Source organism: Lissotriton vulgaris, chromosome 7, assembly GCF_964263255.1.
Source record: "Lissotriton vulgaris chromosome 7, aLisVul1.2, whole genome shotgun sequence".
In the NCBI taxonomy this organism is placed as follows: Eukaryota; Metazoa; Chordata; class Amphibia; order Caudata; family Salamandridae; genus Lissotriton; species Lissotriton vulgaris.
Window position 1 is genome coordinate 873851194 of NC_141695.1, and position 17165 is coordinate 873868358.

Consider the following 17165-nt stretch of genomic DNA (forward strand, 5'->3'; position numbering starts at 1 on the left):
ATGGACGCTACCTCTCCAGTCTCCCAGATGCTTTCAACCTGCTGGAGTGGTGGTTGGTGTGATTGGGGTCAAGAGACATAAATGTAGGGATTCTGCAGCTGTCCCTTCCAAGTGCTGTTTGTTATGCCTGTATCCATAAATTCTCCAGGTCACAATCCTCACAAATTCATTGCCCTTTTAGATTTTGAGGAAGCAGAGGCATGTTGACAAATATTGTAAGAAAAATCAATCTGACCGGATTTTCACAAACGGGATTCCAATTTGACCTTAGAATTAATTATCATATGAAAAACTGATGTTATGTAACCTTGCGTGGATGGGTTCTCTGAAAACATCAGTTGTGATCTAATAGGTGCTCCCATTTAAAAATCAAAATGGGTATTGTTGGACCTGTCTGGCTTTTTGCGTAGTCCCTCCAATTTATTATTTATTTTGTCCCCTTTTTGCCCCTCATACCTTTATTAATTTTTGTGTCCACTAGTTTTTTTAGGTGTTGGTCAAGGGGATAGGTGTTCTTTCCCCCCTCATAGTTTTTCACCTCAAGCCCAGAGGCCTGTTCTGACAGGAATAGTTGGAGTCACAAAATGGTGGCTACCAACTGCCCTAACTGCCAAACCCAGAACCTGTCCCATAGAGTAGTATAGGGCGTTCCAGAACCTTCTGGTCCCTTCTGGACTTCTGAGGGTCAGCCTATAAAAGGCGGAATGCTGGACAGCCATTTTGTCTAACCAGAGAGAGTCGGCTGGAGGTCAGGCTGTAGCAAAAGGTGGGGGTAGGATAGTCAGAGGGTTGCCTTACTGATTCACCACCCTTCCTCCCTTGGGTTAATTGTCCTTACCCTGCTGTTTTGGATGGCTGGAGACCCTGGGCGCCTGACTAACCCCTAGCTTAAAAATATTGGGGTGTAAAAAGGAGAAGGAGACTGCAGCGCTGCGGAGCGCAGTCCTCTGCCCAGTTGGAGAGACTTTGGAGGAGTGTGCCCCCCCTGTCCCCAGCCTCTGTCCAGTGACTGGTAACTGCTCAAGAACTGTTAGCAGCTCCCCAGGGGTTGGTGTGTGCCAGAGGGTTCTGATCACCCCTCCTTTCTCTTTGCCCTTCCCATTTCACCATCTGCCCCCTCACCTGCGATTGCTGTCAGGTGCTCGCTTCATCCTCTTGAGGCACGGGAGGAAGGTGACGTGGACGTCGTGAGAGAGCTGCCGGACTCGCAGCCCTCACCCCGGTAGTGTAACCGGGGGTGTTCAATCCTTCCTGCTGAAGAGGGAAGAGGGCGCCCGGATGCTGCAGTGACTCTGGGGCGGAAGCGGAGTCAGCAGCAGGGAAGAGCTACAGAGCCGCTAATCCCCGCGCAGGCCCCGTGAGGAGACAGCAGTGTTTTAGAGAGGGGCGGCGCTTCTACAGAGCCGCTAATCCCCGCGCAGGCCCCGTGAGGAGACAGCAGTGTTTTAGAGAGGGGCGGCGCTTCTACAGAACCGCTAATCCCTGCGCATGCCCTGAGGTGCAGTCGCCCTACAATCTACGGAGGCTCCCTGACGAGGGATCAGCGGGACACGGAAGCTCCCAACGGCGAGATCAGGCCAGCGCGACCTCTCTTCAGCACGGGCCCTATTCCTGAGTGGCCCGGCTGGTGAGGAGGGGAGGCGACGCTGGTGTGCAAGAGATCGGCGGTGAGCTCCAGCTACCTTCAACTTCCCACAACAGCTGAAGCAAACACCCACAACGAGCCACAAGTAAGGTGGGAATCTGGATTGGTGAAGGACCGGACCACAGTACTGAAAGGTCCAACAGTTAAGAGTTCCCCACACAAGTCCCTAGTGTGGATGCGAGGGGCAGAGTTGACTAATTTAGGATATTGTGACTGGGAATTCACTCAATGTACTCGAGCACTGCACAGGAAAGCCTCATTGGTCATTAGGGCAGGGCGAGTTGTCAAGTCAGTAATCCTGTCAATACTGTTGAGTGTGATGCCTGTTTTCCTTTGCAGAGGGGGTCAAGGAAAGAAACAAGTGAAGTAGCCATTCAACAATTGCTATTAGAAGAGGCATCTACTAATGTGGTGTTGAAGTACCTATGGTTTGAGGGAAGTAATAAGTTCCTCATACAGCACACGGGTGGTAACATATAACTTGTGTAATTCCTACACTTCTCACTGGGTGTGCACTCTTGTTGTGATTAGTTCAGTTCAATAAACTTTATTCGGTTAAAAAGCGAGTAACCATAAAAGTAACACACATAAAAAAGTAACACACATAAAAACAAAATACCATGATTACAGGAAATACAATAATTACTTCTCATAAGTAGTAGTGCAGTGAGGTAGGTCGATAGGGAGTCTAGGATGTTTCAATTTGAATTTGTTTCCTAAATTTAAAAACAGTTTTTAAATAATTTAAAATCACAGTAACAGTTAAAATCGTGTCCATTTTCTGTACTTCTAAAAAAGCTGGGCGGCATCTGGTTAAATTCATGTTTTTTAAAAAAGGGACTATGGTTTTCCTACGTATAGCAGTATAAAATTTGCAGAAAAAGAGGATATGCATATCAGATTGTTGTGACGTGCCGTCACACAAACAAGCGGGCAAAATGTGGTTCCAAGAGTTCATGGATGGGAAAGACACTAATCTAAAATATATACAAAATCTAAAACGGGTTAAAAGGAATCGATCATAATTAGTCATGGACAGGGATAAATATGGCTGTACCGTATTAGTCTCACAGAGGGTAGAAAGGTGAGAGTGTACTGTGGGTTTCAAGATTTCGACTCTCTTCCTCTTATCCAGCAAGTGGTTCAGGCAGATGGTTTTTAATGTCTTCCTGGGAATATTGTCCATTGTGGATGGATCCGAGAAATATGAATGTAAACCAATCTCGGTCAAAAAATGCTTAACATATCCCAGCCATTCCATTCTGTCCGCATGGTCCAAACTGAGGGTGTCACGTAGCAGGGCCCGATTCATAACACATTCGTTAGTAGTCCATACCCTGTGCCACAGTAGGATAGGTTGAATTCTGATAATATCCGTTATGTAGGGTTGGCCAAGTTCAGCGTGACAATTAAATGTGGCAGCACACTGAGGAACTGCTAAAACTCCCCTCAGAAATTTGTTCTCTACCAGCTGGATTTGGTCGACATTTGCGTGTCCCCACAGGCCTGAGCCATACATAGCCACGGACAAGCATGTAGCTTTATAAATAGTTAACATTTCCTTTATCGGTTTCCTGCCCAATTTTCTAACAAAATTCTGTAAAGCCATGATCGTTTTCATAAATAAAAGAGTTCTAGCCTTAATAGCGCTTGTCCAAGAACCTGACTCGTGGAATAAAATGCCCAAATAAGAGAAGGTTGGGGTGTTATCCAGCGGCACATTATTTAAGAAGATACGCTTCATTAATTTTCCTGGTTTTAGGCCACAATTCATTGTGAAGGTCTTGCTACAGTTTACCAGTAGGTCCAGGTTCAACATGAATTTCTCGAAGCTGACCACTAGTTTCTGCAGGGCACGTGGAGTGCGTGCCATGAGTACTGCGTCATCCGCATACATGAGCGCCGGGATTTCCCTCCTCCCCACCCTGGGCATATCCCTACACTCCTGCAGCAGATGACGCTCGAGCCCATTGATATATAGAAGGAACAGAAAAGGTGCCAATACGCAACCTTGCCGCACTCCACGGCCTACACTAAATTGTCTGGAGCATTCACCTCCCCTGCCATAGCGAACAGTGGCTGAGGCTCCACTGTAGAGTTCCCTCAAAAAACAAATGATGTTATTGTCCACCCCCAAACCTTTCATTATGTCCCACAGTTTTGAGTGTGATACACAGTCGAACGCTGAAGAAAGGTCGACAAAAGTAAAATACAAGCGTTCAGATTTGATCCTTATATATTTATGCTGCAAAAGCATTAGGTTTAGCCCTTGCTCAATTGTACCAATCCCTTTTTGAAAACCAAATTGCAAATCACTAATAGTATCATTTTCCTCTGCCCAGCTTTGGAGTCTTGCCAACGCAACTCGTCCTAAAATTTTTACTGAAGAATCAAGAAGGGAGATTGGTCTGTAACAAGCACAGCTATTCCTATCCCCCTTCTTGTAGATGGGGACAATGACTGAGGTGAACCAAGATTCTTTCAGACCCAGTGAGAGAGCTGCATTAAAAAGTTGTACTAACATTGGCCCCCAGATTTCAGTATTAGCTTTAAATAGGTCTGCCGGGATCCCATCGGGTCCGGCAGCCTTACCGCATTTTGTAGATCCCAAGGCTAGAAGCACTTCATCAATTGTTATAACCAGGTTGTAACTCTGTTGGACGTCCAGGCTAGAGTTAGGAGCCCCACCATGGGTGTCTTCCTGTGCTTTATAAAGGTTAGAAAAATGGTCTACCCATTTGTCCTCGTCTATTGCAATCTCGATTCGCGCCGTGTGGGTTTCATAAGGGAAAGGGGTGTTTATTGCTTTCCAAAATGCAGCGGAATCTTTAGATTGCGCGGCCTCACAAAGGGAATCTAATGCATCCTTGTTCAACGCGGTTTTCCTTGCTCTCAGGGCCTGAGTATATGTATTCCTGCACTCTCTTATTTCATTTTTATCCCTAGGGGATCTGTGTACTGCATGTTTTAGGTTTTTCAAAGCCCTTGTACATGCAGTATTAAACCAGCTTTTGGGCCCCTTGGCTCTGCGTTTTGCCTCCACCCTTAGGCTACTTTTTATGTTTGCAGCTATTGTTCCAAAGTGCTCAATAATTTGATCGTTAGTGGAGCTGTCACTTAAGCAAATCCTAAAATTATTTGAGCACACCTCCCAAAGTTTCTCAAAGAAGGTTGTGGGGATTACTTTACTCCATTTTAATGAGTACCCATTTTGTCTCCCAAGGACAACATCAACCGCTGTCTCTACTCGAGACGCGGCCGTCGATGGGTCTGGGAACAAATATGCTACCTTAAGAGATTGTGGAAGGTGGTCACTTATGGGTAATTGGATATTCGTAACCCCCAGAAGTCTATGATTGAGATTACTGGAGGTGATAATAAAATCAATAGTTGTCGAAGAGCCTCTCCCAACAAAAGTAGGAGCAAACGGTGTGGGTTCTGGAACAAATTCATTAGCAAACCCCAGATCAAACATGAATAATAATTCATTAAGTAAATCCCCCATCAGGGTATGTTCAAAGTGTGTTAAGTGCATGTCTCTTTCTGTCACTAGGCCACATAGGCCCTGATTCCTTTTAGTACATAATGAACAATTAAAATCCCCCCCCCATATAATTATCAACTCCCTTTCATTTCTATCTACCTCTAACTGAATTTCATCTTTGAGCTGCTTCATTACGATCAGAATATCGTCTCTCGGGACATTGTTATAAAAATTAATAATTAATACCACAGCTCCTTTATAATTCCGTAAGGTAATGATTTGGAAATAACAGGAATTTAAATGACAGTGAGCTTGTTTGATTTTAAGTTGATTTGAAACAAGCGTTGTTAACCCACCCTTAGCTCTTCCAAAATGACCTCCAACTGCTGGTGTAAAAAAGGTTCTATAGCCATTTACATGGATTGATTCCTGTATCCAAGTTTCTTGGAGGGCCACTATATCCTGACCGTCTATTACTAGCTCCCATGCTGGATTTGTGATTTTTTGCCTAAACCCTGCTATATTCCAGTACAGCAGTGCACAAGAATCATTATCTTTCTGGATCAAGCCTTCCCCTAGCTGTTCCCCTCCCCTGTTGTTGATATCAACTATGGGGGATTGCATCTGTTCCAAGATGTTACTGTTGCATGGTGACAAACTATCAGTGCTAGGGGCCTTTTGTAAGGTTGGCTGATCTTGGGGATGGCCACACAAAATCTCAGTACTCTCAGGGGGAGCCAACTCCTTAATAAAGGAGTGATTAACTGGAGGAAGAACCTTTATCCCAACCATGATTTCTTGAGGTGTCTGAGCTTGTTGTCAATCTACCCCGTCCAGACCACTAAAAATCTGGAAGCGATTTTGGATAGGTAGATTGTACATGGGTGGGTGGAACTCTCTATTAATCCACGGTCTCCCTTGCAAATGGTTGGGCTCGGGATATGTTGTGATTAAAGGTTTAGACACTGTAATGAAGTCAAAGCCAGTAAAGTGGTCTAATGTAAAGTAATGTGCTGATGAAGCTGAGTATTGATATTATTTAACAACATCAATAGTAATGTGATTTTTGTTGTGACAATCTGTAGTGTATTAAGTTGCGATTCTGAAAACAAAAGAGCAGATATTATTTTTATAAACCAGCTCATATTTTTCCATATTTTGGTGTAGTGTCATTTTTGTGTGTTATTGCGTGTATTTACTGCTGGGTGGTTTGCAACCTTCACACTTGTACCTCTAGAATTTATGTCTTACCCTAGGCCAGGCTACCCTAGGTGACCTGACATCCCAGGTTCCAACAGGTATGTATACCACGATTCATAGAAGAGAATCGTGACATTTGGACTGAGATACTAATAGTCTCAGTATCTCAGTCCCTGATGATTTCGACCAAATGTAAGTGAATGTTTTTCCTGTTCATTGTTCATTTGACTGTCAAGAGAATATATGCACCACTAAAGCAGAGAATGCACACCGAAAGTTACTTTTATGTCAGCCTACCAACAGACTTAAGTAACATTTGTAATGCTCTAATGTTTTCTTTGATTTTTTGTGCCTATTGTTAGCAAAGTATTGAACATTTGCATTGACTGACTATGGAATGACCTATAAACGCACAATTAGAGCTGCATTGTTGTTACTTTCAGTTCTTATGAAACAAGATAAAGTGCCATCAGAATTAAGGAGGATGATGAATGAAAAATTGTTCAGAACACAATATGGATATTTCCAGTGTCAAGCAATTTCCTTGCAATTTTGTATTGCTGTGGATGCATTGCAATATGTATCAACCAAGGACAGCAAAAATGTTTTGATATTTTTGTGGTCATTTTTATTGATCGCAATAATAATACAATAAGCTTTTGAATTTATGTTTACATTCTGAAAAAAGGTAATACTAGGCATTATGGAACACCACACATCTGACAAACTATAAAAAGTCCAAGTAGACGCCATAAGATTCATCAACACACCTAAGGGTATTAAGTTCAAGCACATTAGTAACAACACTATTGAGTAACTGCATTGATTATTGATGAGTTTGATGACAAAATAATATGCATTTAAGAGAAGCAAATGTATAGCACGGTATGCGGTGCTTTTCTCACAAACATACCCTCAGAGAGACCCATAAATGTTTCCAAAACAATTTCCCAAATGTCTTCCGACATAAAATTAGTAAATAATCATTGCAATGTTCTAAAAACGAATGTGAAACTGCTCCAAAGGATTTTTAATGTCTTTGTGTCATCGAAAAAAGCAATGACAATTCACAAATGACTCATGACATTAACCCAACATAAGTCAAATATGTTATCCCCTGGCAGAATGAAATGTGTGAATTTGAACTAGAATTCCCATGTGAACCAGTGTGATATTTTTTCAAGGCAATATTCAATTAGAGGATGGATTCATATCGGCATAAGACAGAATCTGTCCTTGTTTGATCATGAAATTACCCCTAAATGATTCACAGTTTTTTTCCTACTTTAACGTTTTCCACCATGTGAGGCATGGTCTATGACCCATTCAGCCTTTTTTAAACCCTCCAGATCTTGCTTTTTTGGGCGTGGTGAGGAAGTAAGGAAGTGAAAGATTAAAAAAGGCAAACTGAACGGGAAAAGGAAGCAGAGAGCAAAAGAAAACAGAAAGGGAAAATAACAGGGTCAGTGATGGGGAATAGAAAGGTAAAGTTAAGGAAGGATTGATAGAGAAAGAGAGTCAGAGAAAGGGGGAAAGAAAAAGGAGACGAAATCGGGCAGAGCCAAAGAAAGAGCGAATGAGTAAGTGATCAGCCAGTAGTCGAAGTGTACCAAACAAAAAAACTATGGAATTATGATTGGTACAAGATTGTTTGGATACCAAACTTATGGAGAGCATAGATGTGAGTGACACAAGTACGCCTTACTGGATTGTTTATCATTTTATCTGAACGTTTAGCCTGAAACTAGATTTTTGATGCCTCAAGTCCATCATGAGCAAAACTGAAATATTATCTGGTAAAGAGCGCAACAAGAACCACAACAAAATAGGTGAGTTCTAAATTAAATAAAAAATAAAGTGTATATCAAAATAGTTATAGAAACTACGGGATGTGCATGAACGTTGCAATGAAAGGGGCTGATTTCTCATTCCCACACATGCTCTACATGAGAGTATATCCACACCGTGGGAGCAGCGATCAAGGACCGAGTGAAGGCACCCCGCTATTTAGCAGGAAGACGGGGAGTCTGCCTGTGTGCTCGGGGAGAGTGCCACGGCATTGGACAGACTCTGTTTGGCAAATCCAGGAAGCCATTATCCACATGGTGCTCAGCCAACACAAATTAATCTTTAGTGAGTGAAGCGCAGCTGCGAGTTTAAAATGCTCCTCACGCTTGATGGCGAATTTATATTGTCAGGCTTTTATCTAATCAATTCACTCCTCCAGCTCCAATCATGTGCGAAGAGCTGTGCGTGTTTCAGCTCCACGAGCTTGGAATGATGATGCAAAAAGGAGCAACTAAGAGAAGAGAGAGGAACCGAGTCTTGTATGTTTCGCCTACATATAGTGGCGCACATTTCTGCCAAACACCCATCTAACCCAGCGGTACCCTCTCTTGTTCGAGTGTTGACCCCTCGGCACAGCTCTGTCAAAGCACCTCACTCCCTTGAAGATTGGTTCACAGGAGGTAGGTCCATCATCAAGCGAGAAGGAACGTTTTACCTCGCATGTGACCCACAATTTCCTTTCTGATGTGCAGTTGCGAGAGCTTTATTTTTTATGGTACATTAGCACTTCTATGTTTCAAGGAGCTGGGACCGAGTGGTTCTGTGGTCTCTGCATCCCACAGAGAGAGGCAGAAACAACATCTTCACACCGGGGTCTGAGTGGTGCTCTTCGCTCCTGGCCCTGATGCTTGGGTGGCATTAAAAAGAATGTTGTAAATGAGCCAAGATAGAGGTGAGTAAAGTAGTGAAGGCTCAGAAACCTCGAAACTATGGAATATGTTAGAATGATGAATGACTATGAAATGTGCATTGCTAGCCATGCTTTTAAAAGTAAACAGGGGGCCGGTGCCACATGGCAGCCGACAACGATATAACATAGTTGGAACCCTCCTCCTTATGCCTGTGCTTCTAATCCCAGTTGCCCACAAGAACCGCGCATAGTGGGACCCGGGTGGTTATCACTTGTTACACCAATGCTAGCCCACATACTGGACTGGCACACCCCGGGTTGTTATGGCTCCCTTCGCCGACAGCTACTGTTAGTGGCCCATGGAAGGGGAAGAGGAAGGGTGCAGTCTGAGTACGAGTCTATTATCTCCTGCTTTATGGGCCTCCAGCAGTACCTGCTTCATTTAATTGAAGTTTTCCCAAAGATATCACAGGGGAGAAAATGGTGGTCAAGGAAAGGAGAGGAGACATTATTGTACCACCTCCGCATATAACATTTTCTGCAGCGTGATGTCCTGATGTCCCAAGCAGGACTCTAGGACATTGTTTGAATGAAGCAGGAAATTACGAACGCAGTCAAACCTTGACACCAGTAGAAACATTGGTAGGGGTTTGGAACTATTGCAGGGACATGTTGCACTATGCATTGTACCGCTAGAGTGCAATCTGGACGCTGTGCTTTCTCCTCATAGACTGAAGCTTTCCAGTATTTATTAACTATGCATGCAGGATGAAAGTTGGCTCAGACAAAGCATAGAACTCGCCCCCCTCTCCTTGGTTCTCTAATGGAATGGAATGGAATGGAAATAGATTTGTAAAGTGCATGGTTACCCGGAGACGTATCTATTTTGTCTTGAAAAAGATGGTCAAATTTTAACCTAACCATCGAAACGCGTCGACGCCCAGATTCACATACCCAAGGGATAGAGTTCTTTCATAGACATCGAAATTAGAGTGTGTCCTGGACTAGTCTCTTATAATCAGGTTCCCTGATATGTACACATATGACAAATAGGATTGTCTGTTGCTTGTTCTCTCCTTTGTCTCTCTTTCTTTGATGATTATATATGGTTTAGAAACCTTTTTAGAACAAGCACTGGCGTTGCCAATAGGTTTCGCATTTGGAATGTTGGAGCTATTGGTTTTGTAAATGACATTTTATATTTATATATTGTTATTGACAATGCCAATAACGATATATAAATATAAAATGTCATTTACAAAACCAATAGCTCCAACTTTCCAAATGCGAAACCTATTGGCAACGGCAGTGCTACAGAAAGTAGCAAGACAAATACAGGCAGCAGCAGGGTGCACACAGACAGCAGCAGAGGACATAAAGACAGTAACACAACAAAAGAAAGGTAGCAGCAGGACTCACAGAGACAGCAACACGACAACTACATTCAGCAGGGCACATAAAGTCAGCAACAGCGAACATACAAACAAAAAATATAGACAGCTGCAGGGAACAAACAGAGTAGCACAGCAAAAATATGTGGCAACAAGGCAAATGCAGACAACATTAGGGCACATACAGAGAGCAACACAACAGATTCAGATAGCAGCTAGACACATACAGACAGGTGTCATGCACACACAAAGAACAACATAACAAATACAGGCAACAGCAGGGCACATGCAGACACCAGTAGGACACAGAGATAGCAACACAACAAATATAGATAGCAGCAGATCACACACAGAGAGCAATACAACAAATACAGGCAACTCACACACAGAGAGTAACACAACAAATACATTTATCAGCACGTCGCACGCAGAGAGCAACACAGCAAATACAGACAGCAGCAAGGCACATACAGACAGCTGCAGGGCACACAAAGAGAGCAACACAACAAATAGCGGCAGTAGGGCACAAACAGACAGCTGCACAGCTAAGGCCTAGGAGTCCCGGTATCCGAATGACCGAGGTATGTACTGTTAGAAAACAAATGATATGGACTGCAACACAACATGCAGCAGCACAAAGAGCAGTGCGGTGCAGCCCATAGCAGGTGGCAGAATTCTTACCTTTTTACAATCACACTCAGCTACGGTGACATACACCACAGAGCTTATAACAGTGCTGCTACCTAGTTACAGCAAACACCACGACCTGATACTATGGGCTGCCCCCTAAAACTGGTGCTGTCCCCTGAGCCGCCTCTGGAAGCGGCGCTGGTGCATCCTGCAGAGGAGTGTGCGCCTCATGCAGTGATTGGTGCGAGCACCTATGCTGGTCCTGTGCCTCCCGCTGTGGTAGCGCGTGCATACCCCCGGAAGAGTGATGCTCAGCTTTATGGCATTTGCCTATGTACTCTACCAATCCCCACCCTAGAAACACAGTTGCCACTTTACCTTTTCTAATGAGCTTCCATGCTGGCAATGGCCAGGCAAAACCTTTTTGAACAAACAAACATTTAACTTTGGGTTGTTCCATGCATTTTCCATAGGCACCTCGATGTGTTTCCCTTTCCGCTCTTAACCCTAAATATACAACAATGAAAGGCGGATATCCTGGGAGATTTTCCACTATCGTAAGTGCAAATTCAAAAGATCACTCATTCCAATGTTTTGAATTGCAATATAAAATTTAGAAGATGTGGCCTAATGGCTTGAGCATGACCTCAAAGCTGGGGAACCGTGTCTGCGTTTCAGCAGGGACGCTGAACGTCCTGTGATTCTGGGCAAATCACGTATCTCCCTATGTCTAACTAAATGAATGTGTCTGTCTGTAACGCGACTGGTGCTCATGTGAAGCGCTCGGATACCTTAGAGTTTGTGCTATATAAAACTCCCCAAAAATAAAATCCTTTTGCTCATATAAAGTTAAACTCAGGGTGAGTGAGCTGTGCGATTCTGAAGCCACAGCATTTTTTACATGATTATGTAGTTAGCACCTTACCGCATAACTGATAATCTCAAGCATAATTTCCAGATTTACACACAAAAAAATTCTAACTCAACAAATAGTATGGCACATGGTACAGTGCAGTGGCAGACTCTTTTGTATGTCTTAACTGGTCACCTTGCAGTAAAGGATTGTTGTATTCAGGTATTAAACTACTTTTGCTCAGTCTATACAGGTGCTAAAATGACCAAACAATGAAATAATACTGCCACAGTATGTCATTAGGCCGCATGGCTTTCGTTTTCTTGCCGAATAATATAATGTGTTCCTTCATTTCCACATCCTGCCCCCAAGCCTGGGTTCACTAAGGAGCGCAAAAATATTTAGTAAACAAGCTTCCAGAGCGGAAAGTGGCTGCCCTACACATGGCCATTCTATCAATACACAGGGGAATTACACAACTGGAACTTACGTCAATAACTAAATTGAACATTCCAGTCAGGTGGTACAAATACAAGAGTACTGTGAGAAGTCAGAAAATGGCAGAGAGCACAGAAAAGTGAGAGATAGAAGTGAACGTGGGTGGAGAGGGAGAACAGAAAGGACAGAAGACTGTGGGTAGACAGGGTGGAAGCAATATAGGAGCACAGCAGGTTTAAATTTAGTTGCTTCTAATTTTAGAACTTGTGCCATTTGTTGCCTGTTGGGCTTTGCGACAGACAGATAACAGCCTTTTTACTTTTATCACTGCAGAAGTGTTTCCAAATAGTAATTTGCATACCTTCTGCAAATAATAAGTAATAATAAGTTATATAAGTAATTAAAAACTGATCTCACACGTCTTTGTATTACCAACTGGAATTATGTAAATAATTGATTAGGATTAAGTGATTCATCCAGAATCCCAGGATGATTGAGCCTCCCACCAGACTTGAACCCGCTTCCCCAGCTTCAGAGTCGGCGGCCCTAGCTGTTAAGCCACACCCTGCATGTAGATATGGCCCGTACAATATGAGAAGTTAGCCAATATAACAGTGCTCCTCTTTTGCACAGAATAGTCGGATAAACAATGTGCTTGGTCACGGCATGGCACATCGTTTTTAAGAAATTGTCTCACCACAGCTATATAATTGAGCACTGAGTGCAGCGTGTAATTGCAGCTATGTCAACAGAAGCATGTTTTTTGTGTAAACAAGCAACATGAGGCAATGGTGGTGGAGGGCACTGCATGGAGTAGGGCACTGCACATAGTGCAGCACGTAGCTGCATTTCTGTTGAGAAAAGCATGTAAAAAATACAATATGACGAGATGTGCGAGAAGAGGACAGCACGGAATGGCGGCGGGTCGAAAAAAATGCTTTTCTGGACATACATGCAGCTACGCGCTGCACTTCGTGATGTGCCTTACAGCACGAATTGCAGCGTGTAGCTGCATGTATGTTGAGAAAAGCATTTTTTTTTTAAACAGCAACATGAGGTAATCCCTGGGGGGGGGGGAGCCCCGCACGGAGTAGGGCACCGCACGGAGTGCATCGTGTAGCTCCAGCTATGTAGATAGAAGCGTTTAAAAATAAAAACAAGCAGTGACGGGCGGAAGGTGGCGGTTGGACGTCACAGTAGAGGGAGAGACGAGCACAGCACGGAGTAAGGCATAGCACGAAGTGCAGAGCGTAGCAGCATGTATGTTGAGAAAAGAATTTTTTTTTTAAAACAGCAACATGAAGTAATACCTTGGGGAGGGCCCGGCACAAAGTAGGCCACCACAGGGAGTGCAGCGTGTAGCTGCATGCATGTTGATAGAAGCATTGAACCAGGTGTGGTCTGTGGTGGTGCTACATAATGGGTGTATTCTTCTGGGACGCTATGCGTGCAGGCCAATCGGGTACTGGTTGTGGGTAACAACATATGGGTCTGGTGTGCGATTACACCACACTGAGTGTGCAGTCTGCGGCTAAGCGGCTAGTATGATCTTAAAAAGTAGTTTTGACCTTTGTGTGGGGTGTTCCCTAGTAGGTAGTTATTGGAAGTTCCCCATTCTGGGTGTGGTCTGCTGGGGGCGGGGGCGGCATACTTATATTGCTGTGCCAGGACAGATCCCTCAGTTGGTAAAATTTCCGCGAGCACTGTGCGCGGCAATCTTAGTGCGTGTTTTTGAAATGCCATGCTGTATATGGTGAAGGCATGAGTGCGGTACTGGGGATGCCGGAGACACTAGGCTGGCCTGCTCTAGGAAATGTCCGCTTGTGCTCTGAGGGGTGAGAGAGGTGGGGCCGTTCCACGGCATAATACCCTGCCCTGGCAGGAGCGACACAATCACTTAAAGCCGCACCACCTGAGACTGCCCGCGCATAAACAGAGGCGGCCAGTAGACCCACCTTCACGAAGAGCTCGATGTATACGTCTTTGTCCTCCTCGCGCAGCCCATTATACAATAATGCGAAAAACTTCATCTCCACAGCGAAGTAGAGCTACGGAAAAGCCGAAAACAGGAAGTGAATTGCTTGATGTAATCTTCACGACTTAATGAGCCGGATGGGGGCGGGAGAGCCTGTTGGGGGGGCGGGAATGCGCGAGGGGAGGCAGGCGGATTAGGAGGGAAGCCTGATGGGGGCGGGGAGAGCCTGGGGCGGGAATGCAAGCGAGGGGAGGCAGGCAGATTAGGAGGGAAGCCGATGGGGGCGGGAGAGCCTGGTGGGGGGGCGTGAATGCGCGAGGGGAGGCAGGCGGATTAGGAGGGAAGCCTGATGGGGGCGGGAGAGCCTGGTGGGGGGCGTGAATGCGAACGAGGGGAGGCAGGCGGATTAGGGAGATGCTCGTGCTTGTGTGGTCACGTGACCCGCTTTTGTGGTCACGTGACCTCACATGCACTGTGTAAAAACCGCAGTGGTTTCACTACTCGATCAAGCCCATGAATTTTCGCCTATTCCATTCGCAAGCGAATGGTAATAGGCGAAACCTAAAAAAACTTTTTACTGTTATTTTAATGTTATGTGGGTGGTGTCAATAGATATTTAATTGAATGCATTTTTTATGTACCGTTTTTAATCTTTGCAAACACAAAAAAAAATTAAACTGAAAATAAAGAAGAATCATAGAATTTACTGATTGGTCTTGTAACATTCACTTCTAATATATGGGCTAAAGTGATGTAAATCACATACCAATTGGTTGTGATAATCTGTGTCACCAGGGGATCCCTTCTTTTTTACTACCCCGAGGCGTCCCAGCACTATAGAGCAATGATTACTGAGGAGGAAGTGCTGAGTTAGAGGCCCGGGGGGAAAAGGAAGATTTTGAGAAGCTTACGAAACCGCAGGTAACTGGGTTCAGTACGCAACAAGAGCGGAAGTGAGTTCCACAGAGTCGCTGCATTAACGGAGAAGCGACGGCCTCCCGATCACGCCCTTTTAACTCTGGGGACTTTGGCCAGACGCCTGTGGTCAGAGCGGAGAGTCCTGTTGGCTTTGTACGGACACATTCAACCTCTCAGAATAGGCGGTCCCTTACCCTGTAGATGTTTATGGACAATACACAAGGATTTGAACTTTATCCTCACCCGGATAGGGAGCCAATGGAGAAACCTTAGACCGGGTCTGGCTGAGGAACATGCCGATGAACCTGTGAGTAGCCTAGCTGCAGAATTCTGGATACATTGTAGTTTGTTAAGGGTAGCTTCTGGAGCGCCCAAATAGAGGGCGTTGCTGTAATCCAGCCTTGAAAGAATTAATCCCTGAATGAGAAGCTTCCTTGAATGGGGAGGTAGAAGGGTGAGGACTTTTCGGGCGGAGCGAAGTAGGCCGAAACATGCGCCAGCCGTTTTTTTGGCTTGAGCTTTAAAAGAAAAGTCTTGTTCAAGCCAAACCCTATAGCTTTTAATTTCATTTTTAGGGGAGGGAATAGCCCCCATGCAGGCGGGCCAAATGGATTCAGATAGAGATGACGACTTATGTCCTAGGACCATAAGCTCAGCTTTGGCTCCATTTAATTTCAACAAGGATTTACTCATCCTGGCATGTATCTCAGAGACAAAATAAACAAACAGAGACTGTTTGGGAGCGGCGCACTATTCACAAGCCCCCGAGGGATGCTCCTAGTATAACACAATCTTTACTCTATTCCCTCTGTGTATACACCTTTGTAAATCAAAAATGCTTTCCAAAATTATTGCCCATGCAACTTTCAATTGTTGCCACCAAAACACAAATTCAAATAATTGAAGACGTCATCTTGTTTAATGACAATTTTCTTTTCTGGTATTTTCTTCTTTGAGTACATTACATCATGTACATGAATTCATCTCAACATCATCTTGCTGTCAATCCCAATGCATTTCGGTATCGATATACCTTCATTAGGGGAATGCGAGAAATTAACATAAACGATAATCAAAACACTGAATTTAGGGAGTTATGGAACCCACCTCGTGTTCATGCAACACCTGGTGCAATTTTGTCACAACAAATACCAGCTCTTGAATCATGAAGTGCAATGGTGTTTCTGTGATCCTACCTGTGAATAATCACCACCTTACCAACTACCATGTGATGTCCTAAGACCACATACCGGTCAAAGACAAGTTTTCATACCACCACAGAGGTATGGTGAAATGCCACAATTGTGGCCATTGCGGCAATGTATTGGTAGGGAACGTTTTCCCACACCCACACCCACAGACAGGCAAACAGATACAACTAAGACACACATCAGACTGCAATACCAGCATGGTAGTGTACGCCATCAAATGCCCTTGCGGGCTGGCATACGTAGGAAAGACTACGATGAAGGTCAAAGTGCGTATAACGGAGCACAAGAGCATGATAAGAACCAATAATCCTAAATCAAACCTGGCCATGCACTGGAAAGAACGTCAGCACAGTATACCGCAACTGCGATTTACTGTACTAGAGAGCATAGATGAAAAGGTACATGCTGACACCAATCGCCAATTGTCTCAAACGGAAACATATTGGATACGTAGTCTGAACACGCTTGAACCATGTGGTCTTAATGACAAAATTGAATTTATGTGTTTTTGGTAACCTGTAATAACCATTTTTTGTAACCTGTAATAACCATGATTGTAGTAACGTGTACAATGTAAATATTTGTTTTTATCCACACATGCAATGTCATTTTGTCAGAACAAAGATATAGACATCTCATACAACTGTGACTTTACATCATCAATAATATAGAGGCCACCACCACTTGGGTTACCAGTTGACTTAGATATTCATCACTAGTAT